The 12,619-nt window shown below is 33.6% G+C and overlaps 1 protein-coding gene and 1 long non-coding RNA gene across 2 annotated transcripts in view; one reads left to right on the top strand and one right to left on the bottom strand.

Moving 5' to 3' along the window:
- The window catches only part of LOC145303586 (protein Wnt-6-like), a 158,292-nt gene extending 148,362 nt beyond the window's left edge, over positions 1-9,930 (bottom strand). Inside the window, exon 1 of the mRNA XM_080145131.1 lies at positions 9,760-9,930. The gene's annotated coding sequence lies outside the window, so the exon portion shown is untranslated. The remainder of the gene's footprint in view (positions 1-9,759) is intronic.
- Positions 1-12,619, top strand: part of LOC145303587 (uncharacterized) — a 217,747-nt gene that overhangs the window by 133,108 nt on the left and 72,020 nt on the right. The window lies entirely within an intron of this gene.

Below are 12,619 nucleotides of genomic sequence, written 5' to 3'. Positions count from 1 at the left end.
GTTTATTAATCCGACAGCTTAGTAGGGTTTACCTCAATTTGGAGGCAGTAACTATTTGTTTAAACATCTTTTTTTTATTAAAATATTCCGTTTAAGTGCGGCATGTCAGGGTAACTAGAGGTTAATGTGGTTACTTCGTGCTATGAGGTCAGCATGCATCGTGTACAATTAAAAATGCAGAATTTATTTGCTACGAAGACAGAAACATTCGCTAAGCATACACAGCTAAAGTACCTATTTACAATGCCTCCCCACGGGACAGAGTTAGACACCAGGGTCGTTTTTTAGTAGCGAAGTAGTTTAACAAAGGAAAGAAATTTTAAACGACAATTATCTTAGGCAGTGCAAATCTGAAACCGATAAAACGCAAGATTATAAAAATAAGGTGACAGTGACAAAGTCGCTTTTACGTCATTCTTTTATGCGTTTGTGGCAAAAGTTCTCTATTTCGCATGTAACCGTTAAGCCTTATTTTCCGTTTTGGAAGTAAACATCCTGTTGATTAACGAATATCCGTAACTAACGAGAATGACTTATTCGGAGCAGAAAAAGATACAAGTATTCGGACCAGAATATCCGGAAGCACGGTCTTTATAAGCTAGGAGAAATCAGACTCAGGAAGCTTTCAGCTATTTCTCTCGATCATTCTTCTGCGCTGGATTTTTATTTTATTTATTAAACACGGCTATCTTCAATTTTACTTTAGGAATATTTGTTTTAACGTCACTTATTTTAAATTAATTTGTTCATTTATAATCTCGTTGTCGTTTGTTTGATATTTAAATTGAAGGCTTATTGAAACTAATGTATTGTTAACATACCGATTTTATAACTAAATTGATTTTTATGTACATATTTTTTTTTAATTTAAATTTTAAGAAAACGTTTATATTTAATTTCCGACTGAAAACTTTGTTCCAATTTTCCCATGTATTTACTTTTTTTCTTGTGGAAACTGATGGATTAGCCATATTCATTTTTAACCCTAGTAATTCCGTATCCGATGTGATCCATCTTCACAAGTGATTCGCAGTGAAAGTTGCTATGTTCATATATTCATATACAATTGTTCCATTTCCGTCAATCGCGTGTTAGCTAAAGCATAAGATACTATGCAAGTATTAGATATTCGTAATTTTGTCAATGGTTGCTCTTCTCATGCAGTATGTTAGTGTCTTAAAGTGGAAAGGTTATCTGCAAGTTTTCGGAATTGAGAGCGGAGTTAAGAATGTTGGTTTTTTAGTGTTAGCTGTGCGTAATTGCCTTCATTAAATAATTTAATTTAGTATTAATTTAATTTTGCTTTAAAGTTTAACTTGTATTTACTGTGTATTTGCTATGATAAGACGTAATAGCTTGCACTAAAGTACTTCCGAACCCAACCTATTTTATAGTTGGCAGATAATGTTTTGAAATCAAAACCAAGGTTCATTTAACACAAGTACTTTCTAAATAATAATAAAAAATAAAATAAAACTGGACTGACATTTTTTCACAGCAGCTGTTCAACTTTCCAAGGGTCTAGAATTGTCAATTTTGTACACTGAACCAGCAAGGATATTATAAAACTCCTGCCGAAAGATTATACATAAAGAAATACTCGCCTTAGACAAGCTCATTTCGTTGGATTCAGATTGCAAACCATTTAGTTTGTGTCTTAAAAAAAAAAAAAAAAAAGCCAAAATCGACAGTTGTGCGTGCTTCGCAATTTCGCCCCTTGTATCTTTAAGAACCCGTTTGACAGGAGGAGGTGGGAAAAGAGGAAATTTTAAGTCAATCCTCACCAACCCCTATATGCACGCGCCGAAACGACTTTAGTGTCTGGCCCAACGGATGTCGACTTTCAATACTTGACATTTATGTAAATAATATTTTTGTTGTTAGTGTCCGACATACTTTTCTATTTGCGTCTTGTACGTTTGATGGTTGCAAGAATGTCATAGTAATTCTCTAGAAGTACTAAAAATAAATGGCCCAGTTTACACTCCATAAAACGTTTATTCAGTTTAAATAAGCTTATTAACATTAGTTAATAGATGTACAACTGGCACCACCTTTCCGCCAGTTTAAGAGTTCTATCGCAGAAGATAAACAAAACAGGTGTTTATTAGAGTGAAAATCGTAATTCCAGTAAACATTTTAATGGACTTGAGATTCATGTCGAAATATCTTTGCAAAGAAATAGAAAATTATCAAGTAGAAGAATAGTTACAAGTAAAACAATCTTATAGCTTTATGTACTATTGAAGATTTATAAAACATGGGAGGTGATTCAGTCATTTTGGCAACCGGTACTTTTGTTCGTAATTATGGATAGAGAAATACGGTAGGACTTATTTTTATATATACAAATAAAATAGACGTGTATGCGTACGTTTAAAATATTTAACCGATAAACTCTTAAATTACATAACACTGAAGTTTGAAAGAAATAGGAATCATACAAAGAATAGTTTATAACTAGTAAAATCTTTGGATGGATAACCAACGCATACAGAACTATGCCGGCAAGTTGAAATGCAGAAGGTTCATTTCAACTTGCTGACACCCCCCTCCCTCTGATAGTATTACACACACCTCCGCGATATTTTGCCATTTCCTAATTGTTCGTAAGGATACTCATTTCTACATAATGCACAAGTTAAACGTACTTCAAAAGCGATTTGATTCCGACTAATACTTAGGACGTCATCTTTTACGGCAGGCAAAATAAAGTCAGTTCCAAGTGACATTCGAAAAATTAAAGGTTCAATCGTCGGTGCGGGCGATACTAAATAGAACTGAGAATTTAGTCACGCTTCTGAGGAATCTTGCCTGACGAAACTTGAGCATTCGGTGAAAGTGCACTGGGGGACCACCCGAAGACGATCAATGGACGGTTGCCGCACTGGTTGTTCAATCTGCAAAGGGTGTTTATTCCGAAAGGAATTTTCTCATTTTCAACCTCCTCGTAATCAACTTTTTAAAGGTAAATCTTCGGTAGGTCACCCAGTGCACTTTCACCGAGCATTCTACTCTTGTGGACGAGGCAAAAGCTTCAGTACGAAATTCTGTGCAAATTGATAAGATACGAGAAAGTCGGAGGTTACGTCGACATAAAAGTCCAGATGAGAGATATGAAAATTAAAACGAATTTGTATTTACAAAAATATCCTGTTCTGAATATCATGTTAAAATTGTTTCATTGCAGGGTTCAAATAAACAATTCGAAACAGCTGTAAACAATTGTAGCTATGTATATAGCTTCTTTTTTTTTTTTAAATAATTTGAATCGTGAAATGTATATCGATTATATATCACGTACGGCAATACGCATGCGAGCGTGTATGGTATACATTGTGATCAGGTTTGAACACATGGAGTTTTCCTCACTCAAATATGAAGTATTTTCTATTAAAAATAGTACAGTATTTATGTTAAAAATCGAAATTTAGTTCTTTTTGGAGTTACTTTCCCTTAAGAACATTTGATAAGCAAAGGTGAATTTTCATAGATTGTGACTGTCTTTCGGATTTTATGATAAAATGATATTTACAGAGACATTAGGAAATTAATTTTCTGCGACTTTTCTAGTTTTTGGCGTGGATTTTTTTATGTAGCGCATTTACGAAAATTTTGTCCTGAAAATGTTCCGAGGATTTGGTAAATTGTATTAAAAATTAGAAAGAGCTATGTAGTGTTGGGACGACAATCGTTCGTCATTTCATAAATGCCCGATAAGGATAGACTTAGCAAGTATATCACCAGCTAGATTCGAAATCGTCTCCCCAGATAACTTTCAAAGTCCAATATTACTGGTCTTACTATTTAAAAGAATGGAATGTAGAGAGTTAAGAATTTGTATAAAAGTTTGATACTGATAACCAAGATTATGAGTGGCACGAAACTAATATTGCATTGCGCTAAGTGAAAACCATTTTTGGTACCAGGACATGTTATATATCTTTTCTCTATAACTACATTTATAAATTTAATTATCACTTCGAATGCAGATTAACATAAGGGAGTAATTTATATTTAAAGGAGTACCCTATGGAATATTTAAATTCCACTTGATATTGAAGATAGCTTCAAGTCATAAGCGTTGAAACGTTGATCTGCGTAAATAGGTCCTAATTTTATGTGAATGTCTAAGTTTATAATTAATACAATTTTATCGATGTATAATGGGAAAACATTGCCACGATCAGACTTTAAAATGACACGCACAGACGACCATTGCAGACACCATTAGCATTCAGCGCTAATTTGGTTCACGAATAAATTCTAGAAACAGTTACATATAAGTAGTATAAATTTAAGTCAGATTATACGTGGAAAGAAAAAACTACTAAATAGGAAACAACTTGCTCAAAGGGGATGAGGGCTGATTTGGGGTAGGGCTGTGCAGTTTTTTTGCGTCAGGTGTTATCGGTTGAAAATTGTGATTTTGATTGAGGCAAGCGCCTGTTTGCGATTTATTTTTATAGAACCTTTGAAGTTAAGGTTTGCATGAAAAAAAAAAAAAAGTTCATCTAATGAGATTAGAAATTCAACCCTGAACTATTAAATTCGGTTTCGACAACGCCCAACAATTTCTGGTACTAATTATTTGATAGGGACTTTTCGCGTTTAAGTGCACACACAAACACGTGTTAGACTTATTTTATTTGCAAAAATTATAAACATTGTTACCATGATATTGCAAAAAACGATATCTTATTTCTTTTCAATGTTCGACTCATCAGGATTTTCAGCCTCGATAGAATCATTAAAATATTTAATACAACATTCAATGAAACTTATTTGGAGTGGAACATTTTACTTAACCAACTTACTGTTTTCTGCTTTAACAGTACAGTATATATAAAACATGCGTGCATGTCTGAAAATATTTAACCGATAGTCTTAAATTACTGGCTACATAACAAATTTAATAGTAACAATGTCGGCAATTTGAAAGATAAAAATGTTCATTTCGACTTGCCGACAAATTTTTTGGGTTTGTATTACTGTACACAGATTCGAAAAAGTTGTCAAATATATAACAAATAAATGTTATAAAAGGCAAAATAAGTTACTTTTCTACCAAACTGGATATATTTTTGGTGTTTTTATTCAATGTAACGTCTTTATTCAGCTCGAAAACTATACAGTGTTTACCGATGTATTGGAAAATTCACGGTAAGTTTGGGAAAAGGTGTTATAAATAAAAAAACGGATAAAATACTGCTAAAAACTCGCTCAATATGTTACCGTGACATAGGTTGACATATTCGGCGGGTTTTTAATAGTATTTTGTATAGTTTTTTTTTTTATAACACCTTTTCCCCAAACTTACCGTGTTAAAGAGAGAATCGGACGCCATCTTGAATTTTCCAATACATTGGTAAACACTGTTTTCCAGCTGAATAAACATGTTACATTGAATAAAAACACGAAAAATATATCCAGTTTGGCAGAAAAGTAACTTATCTTGCCTTTGATAACATTTGTTATATGGGATGGGCCAAAATAAGGGTCCTATCTTTAAATTTGAAGAACTTCCACAAAATAAAAGTTAAACTCAAACTTTATGTGTGTGTAGACTGACCCTTCAGAGATTTGAAATAAACAAAAAAATTTTGGCCGAAAAAACACTTAAAACTTAAAACTAAAGTATTGATGTTGTTTTTTTTTACACTGTTTTTAGTTTAAGCAAAAATAATATTTTCTAAATGGGCGCCGTTGGCGGCTTCACTCTTCGGCTCTTTTTAAAATATTTTCCATAAGTTTGCAACATCTGAGGACTTATGGCTCTTATTTCTGCTTAAATATTTGCTTTCAGTTCCTCAATATTGTTTGGTTTATTGGCATACACCTTTTCTTTGAGGTAACCCCATAAGTCAGGAGCTGTAAGGTCGGGTGATCGTGGAGGCCATTGAATTTCGCAACTGCGAGAGATAATCTGATTTCCAAATATACCCTGTAAAAGTATAAGTGTATCTCTCGCAGTGTGTGCTCTGGCTCCATCCTGTTGGAACCACATCCTGTCAGGTTTGGCGGCAACCCACGGTTGCAAGAAATTTTGCAGCATTTCTCGGTAGCGGTCACCCGTTACTGTTACCTGATTTCCGGCATTGTCTTCAAAGAAATAGGGGCCAATTATCTCTTCAGCAGTAACGCCACACCACACCGTACACTTGAGTGGATGTAATGTGTGCTGCTGAATTATCCTTAGGTTCTCCGTACCCCATATTCGGCAATTTTGTTTATTGATGAACCCATCAAGATGAAAATGGGCTTCATCCGACATTATTAGTTTTTTGAGAAAATCGGGATCATCATTGGCCAAATCCTGGAGTCGCATAGCGTACTCAAGTCTTTTCATTATCTCGAGGTTGAAGTTATTGAACTAGCTGCACTTTATATGGAAAATATCCTCTTTCTCTTAGCATTCTCCGAAGCGAGGTTCGAAAAATGCCAAGTTCTTTTGATCTCTTTGTGGATGTGGATGCATCCTCCTCCAATTCCTCGAAATTTTGAGCCGTTCGTACAGTACGAGGCCTACCACTTCTCGCCATATCGGATATTCCTTGTTGGTCCCTAAAACGAGCAATAATTCCTAGGATTGCTTTTGCCGAAGGAGAGTTTCTGGTGATGTAATGACGCCGATAGATGAGTTGAGTCTCCGAAATCGACTCATTGGATTTAAAGTACCACTCTATTATGAGGGTACGTTCCTTAGGGCTAATACGGCTCATGCTTGCTTCGGAAGGGGTCCTTTACTTATTCTGAAAAAAGAATTTTTTAAAAAATCAAATAAAAAAAGTTATGAATTTTTAAAAATAGGACCCTTATTTTGGCCCACCCTGTATATTTGTTTTTTGACAACTTTTTCGAATCTATGTGTACAGTAATACAAACCCAATTTTTTTATATTTTTGCGCATGTGCAAATTCATTTATAGTTTGGTGATTTAATTATCACTTGATAGCTCAAATAGTGGAGAAGGCGGCCGGAGCGTTAGATGTTTGGATTGATGGCACACAAGTCACTTAATTCTGAAGTCATTATATATATATATATATTATACATATATATAGTTAAAAAATTGGCCCGAATTAATATTTAATCGTATTTTACGACCGGACACACCGGTCTCCTCCGCTCAGTCAATTCCACGTCCATTGTTATTTTCGGAGTCTTTTATAGAAAATTCGTATTTTAAGAATGCCCCGCCAGTCATGCGCAATTTGCATTTTCTAATTGATCTTTTGTAAGTCATATCCAGTTAGACGAAAATGCAGATTAAACGCCAGTGAAGCGCACGTCAGAATGATAAAGTTACCCACGAGTTCACATAAATGCTGATATGTAAAGATCAGATTTTTCTGATTATTCATCTACATTTACTGCGCTATTTTTTATAGTATTTAAGTTAATTCATGTATTCAATTAGGCGAAAGTAGCATTAGTACTTACGTACGTAAAGCTTTTTGGAATTTGCAGGTTAGTTAAAAAGACATTCTTAACATGGGGAGGGAAAGGTGTTTTGTACCTATTCTGTACTTTAACCTTACAATTGAATAAACTTTAAACTGGGAAATACGATTTAAAAAATAGCGCGGATCAGTAAGTGCATTAGCACTTTTCCAAGTTTAAAGTTATGGGTTTTTTTTGTTCAATGGTAAGGTTAAAGTACAGAATAGGTACAAAACACCCTCCCCTCCATGTTAATAGCTTTTTAAATTACGTTATTTCAATACGGATCAATAAGTGCAGAAGTACCGTATTTTTTATGACAATTGCAGATGGATATAGTTTTGGCTTTGAATTTAGTGCAATTAGGTGACCTTGTTTAAATATTCAAGTAAATTAGGAATTAAACATTAAACTAAATCTAATTCGATATTTTATAAGTTATTAGCAGCGAATTGTGTTCAATAGATTTTTAAAAAACTCATTGAAATACAAATTCTTCACGATTAGTTTTGGATTGGCTAAAATATGTGCATGATAAACGCAAGGAAGTCACATTTTATTCAGTTCATCAACACAAAAAGCACTGAGATTATCAAAAACTAAGCCAGTCTAGGTACCAACAAACTCGTTTAAAAAAAAAAAAAAATAAATAAAAGCCATATGGGTCCGTCTCCAACCCTAAAAATCTGGAAAAATTAAAATAGATCGACATCATATATATTGTTCCTTAATTGGAATTCATTTGAGATGAGCATTGTATATTAATTTATTTTTATTTCGGACTATTCATCTTTAGTTGTTTTTGATCTTTTATTGGTTTTGTTTATTCACAACGTTTTGTTCAGTGCGAGTTTGGGTAGCTACGTACGAAAGAATTCAGGAATCATGGTAAGCACCAATATTTAGCGCTCTGCCGCACAAGTACGAAATTATAGCGCGATATCCAAAGTGCATAAGCACTGTTTTTTCCGTATTTTGTAAACACGGAAGTAAGGTCTCTCGAGTGTGTTAAAGCGGATATAACATTTAAATTGTTCGTAAACAAGTAGTTTTCTGGATATTAAGCAATGTAATTCGCCGTTATAAGTGGTCGCCATTGTTGTAAGCGTATATTTTTGCCGCGCGCTTGCGTACAATTGCCACCACTTCTATTACATTGCTTATCTGGAAAACTTAAATGCGATATTCGTTTTCAGCATACACGGAAAACCATACCTCCGGGTTTACAGAAAAAAATGCTCATGCATTTGATACCACGCTATTTAAATAGTTCATATTAAATTCAAGTTCACGATATCTTTATTAAATTGCTCGGTGGAAGCATAGAACAGTTACAAGACACCGTCCCCTCCCCCTGTTAAGAACGGTTTTTGAAATAACGTCATTACGTCAGAACGGTAGAAAAACACAAAGGGGGGGGGCAATAATTCCTTTGTGTTTACAAAACGAGGGATCGATTTACTATGGCGTTGTAACTAAAAAGTTAGCATCCCTTTCAAATATCGAAAGGGATTACATTTTAGATTATTTTATTCATGCGCAATCAACCCCCCCCCCAAAAAAAATAATTAAAAAAAAGTGGGTGGCGCTCTCACGTCCAATTATTCGAAAAACGGTTATTAAAAAAAAAAAAAAAAAAAAAAAAATTAAATTAATGTTAAACGGGAATTATGATAGAATTGGTATTTAGGGACCGTGCTGTATTTTAGTTTTGTTCAATTTGTTTCAATTTTTCCGGTGTCTTTCGTTTAGTAAAGAGGTGGAAATACAGAATAGGTTCTTAAAACATAGCTAGCTACAACCTTTAACACTTTCCGCCATTATCTGCGCCTAAATTTAAACGCAGGTTCTATGAATAAAGTTTCCTCCTAGCACTGCTCGAACACTGTTCCACTGGCCTGCTTTCTGGTTGACAATATCATACCCACCAAGTCCAATGCAAACAAGATCTTGTTGAACCGCCCCCCCCTAAAAAAATCAAATAAATTTATACCATTAACGATTACTATACTACTACCCTAACTATTGATCGAAATTCGGGCCTAGATAAGTGGTGACTCGATTAAAAAAAAAAAAAAAACAAACTCATTTCTAAATAAGTAGTTTCGTATTCTGCATAAGTACCATATAATGCAGGTTTCGTTTTTTGTGTAAGTACCATATAATTTACATGGATAAATCTACATCTTTTAATTGTATCTTCAACAAACATATAAAAATTCCCAGATAGCTTTAACAAGTATTTGATTTTTAATCTGTTTTTCAAAGAATAAAAAACAATATTTTCAACTGTAATATATTTATTTAAGTACTTACCATAATATATGTATTACCATAATACGCCGCACTTCAGTCCAGATATTAACGTAAAAAACGAGAGCACGTGATAAAACACATGATAGATTATGTTTGCATGCGGCCTAATTAAAAGAAATTACTGAAGTGAAGATTGCCGAATTATTGATGGCTTTATCTAACGGTGTGATAAGAATAAACCATTGCAAATGGGGGAGTGGTTGGTTGCTCGTATAATCATAGGTCATACTTATATTCAAATATTTTTTTTTTTTTTTAATCTGTAGTTAACTGTTTCAAATACTGTCGTTTGTTAATAGATTACTAAAGTGTTAAGTTTATGTTGGCTTTAAATATTAGAAGAGGTTCTTCACAACCAACTATGGTAACGGAGTAATCACAATTTCTTTTTTACCCAATGGCGTTGCTCGACAGCAGATCAACAAAACTTTATCTAAACTGTAACTATTGGATTATTTACCTACACTTAAGGATGTATGGTAGAAGGCCGGATAAGGTATTGAAAAGCTATTGCACTAAGAAAATTTAACTCTGGTCTACAAAAATGCCTGAGCAGCCCAATTGTCACCACCCCCTGGGTAGACATGGCTCAGTCTATTAGCAACAAACTTATCTCTTCTTAAACAGGAAAGATAAAGATTGGGTGAATCCAACTGAACAGAACGATAATTCAGCTGGACAAAACCAAGGTCATTTTCGCACTCTGCCTTGTCTGAACAAACACCTACTCAAGTTGTGCTAAGGTTAATGTACATTTTAGAATTCGCATTTGAGCAGTTTACGGACCTTGTAGAAATATTAGACTTATTATTTATGAAGTCATTCTTAAACTTGGAGATGGGGGGGTTGTTAACTATTAATTAATTTAACAATTTAATAAACAATATATACCATGAAAATTAAATTTAATTTTAAAATCTCATCTAAATGGTGATACAGTAAGATACTGCACAAGTACCTTAGAATTCAACATGAGATTATATTCTTAGGTAAGTTAACATGGCGAGGAGATATTTTCTATGCGATCCACAAATGTTACCATTAAATGTTTAAAACGTTAAATGCTTTACGTATTCCTGTTCCAGATTCCTTAAAAATCAGTAAAAATATTTCGATATCAATGTTTAAATATATTGTGCAATTACATACTGTATAACCCCGGGATACGGTATTAAAAATGAGTAAACAACTGAAGCATACATGGTCCCCCGTGAGTGCACAGTGAACGAGGCATAAACAAATAACTAAATTTTGCGCCCCCCCCCATTTAGCCCCCAAAGTCTCCAGGGGACGGCAAATCTTGGTGAAAAGGAACAAACGGTGCAGTTTTAGGCTTTAGCATATGTAAATCTGAGTTCTGAACCATGCAAAAAAGAAATGACTAAGTCCATCTTTTGCCCCTACTCCCATTTAGTCCCAACAGTCTCCAAGGTCTTAACGTATTTAAATTTGAGTTCAGCACCATGCAAAACTGCTAAATAGACATACAAAGAAAATTTTGGGCAAATATGGTAAAATAGTCCCAAAAATGTTTTTATTATCTCTAAAAGAGCCCTTGAGGCATACCCTAGATTTATCGCGAAGTATAGACAAAGAAAATTAAGTAAAAATCAGTTAGTTACAACTTTTTAAAAAGTTTTATAAAAATCCAAGGCATAATTTTTTTTTAGTAAGCACAAAAGTGTCAATTTTAACCATTTTAACCTGAAAGATACCCCTACCAGAGTTTTCCCGGAAAATCCGTTCTGTTACATTTTACTCATATCATGTTTAATGTTTGTGCAAAATTTAAAAGAATTCCAAGGCGTAGTTATTAAGAAAGGTGCGGACAAACGAATGGACAAGGTGAATTTACAGGTCCACCCTCCTTTTGTCAGGAGACCAAAAATACAGTACAGTATATGATACATATGTATATAATCAAATAACATTATAAACAACACCGTAATGCGGGCCAAACACCGCAACCAGAGGAAAAACATCGTATTCCTAATCGTAACGTGGAAAACACGTATCCTAGGGTCACCGTATCCGGGATTCTACTGTACACTGCAATAAAAAAGTTGAATTCGAAGAAAAAATAAATCAAATAAATTCAAATTAAAAACCTAACTCATTAATTTTATGTAAAGCTCAATTAAAACAAAAAATACCGAATAACAAATTGAAATGGGCAGAATTAACTAAGATAACGCTTTATATATGCATCCACAAACAGATTGTTTCGCATCTTTACAGTGCAGTTAGACTGGCAAATACCTCAAGCCAAGATTGAAACTCGATTGAATCGTTACGCTATTTGGCCACTGCTAAAACGATATATGAAATTACAATAATCAAACATTGCCCAAACGCCTAAGCTCCATTTATTTACACTAAGAGCATTATATTATACGCTAGTGATAGTTTGTTATTTCACTCTCAAATATGCTCAATAGAAGATAAGAGTATATATATATATATATATATATATATATATATATATATATATATATAAAATAAAACACACACACACACACACACATATATATATATATATATATATATATATATATATATATATATATATATATATAAACAGACTATCCATTCATGTGTAATCACTTTTTTCTCCACCGTATTCCCTCTGCTTCACTTTGTTGTTATCAAGTAAGATCTTTGACTTACTTGTTGTTTCATCAAATACTTTTGCATGCAAAATCCGATCCCGTATTTTGCTCATTCTTACCCTCTGATGAGAAGGAAAGTATTTCTTCGAAACTCCGCGGATTAAGGACTATTCACTTATCAAGTGTTACCTTTTCAAATTAAATATGTTTTTAACTCATTTCAAAGTGTTTTTAACATGTTTTATTAACTG

This window comes from Euprymna scolopes, chromosome 19, assembly GCF_053919585.1.
Source record: "Euprymna scolopes isolate OS-2025 chromosome 19, ASM5391958v1, whole genome shotgun sequence".
NCBI classification, from domain to species: domain Eukaryota; kingdom Metazoa; phylum Mollusca; class Cephalopoda; order Sepiida; family Sepiolidae; genus Euprymna; species Euprymna scolopes.
This window is presented reverse-complemented; position numbering and strand designations above follow the sequence as displayed.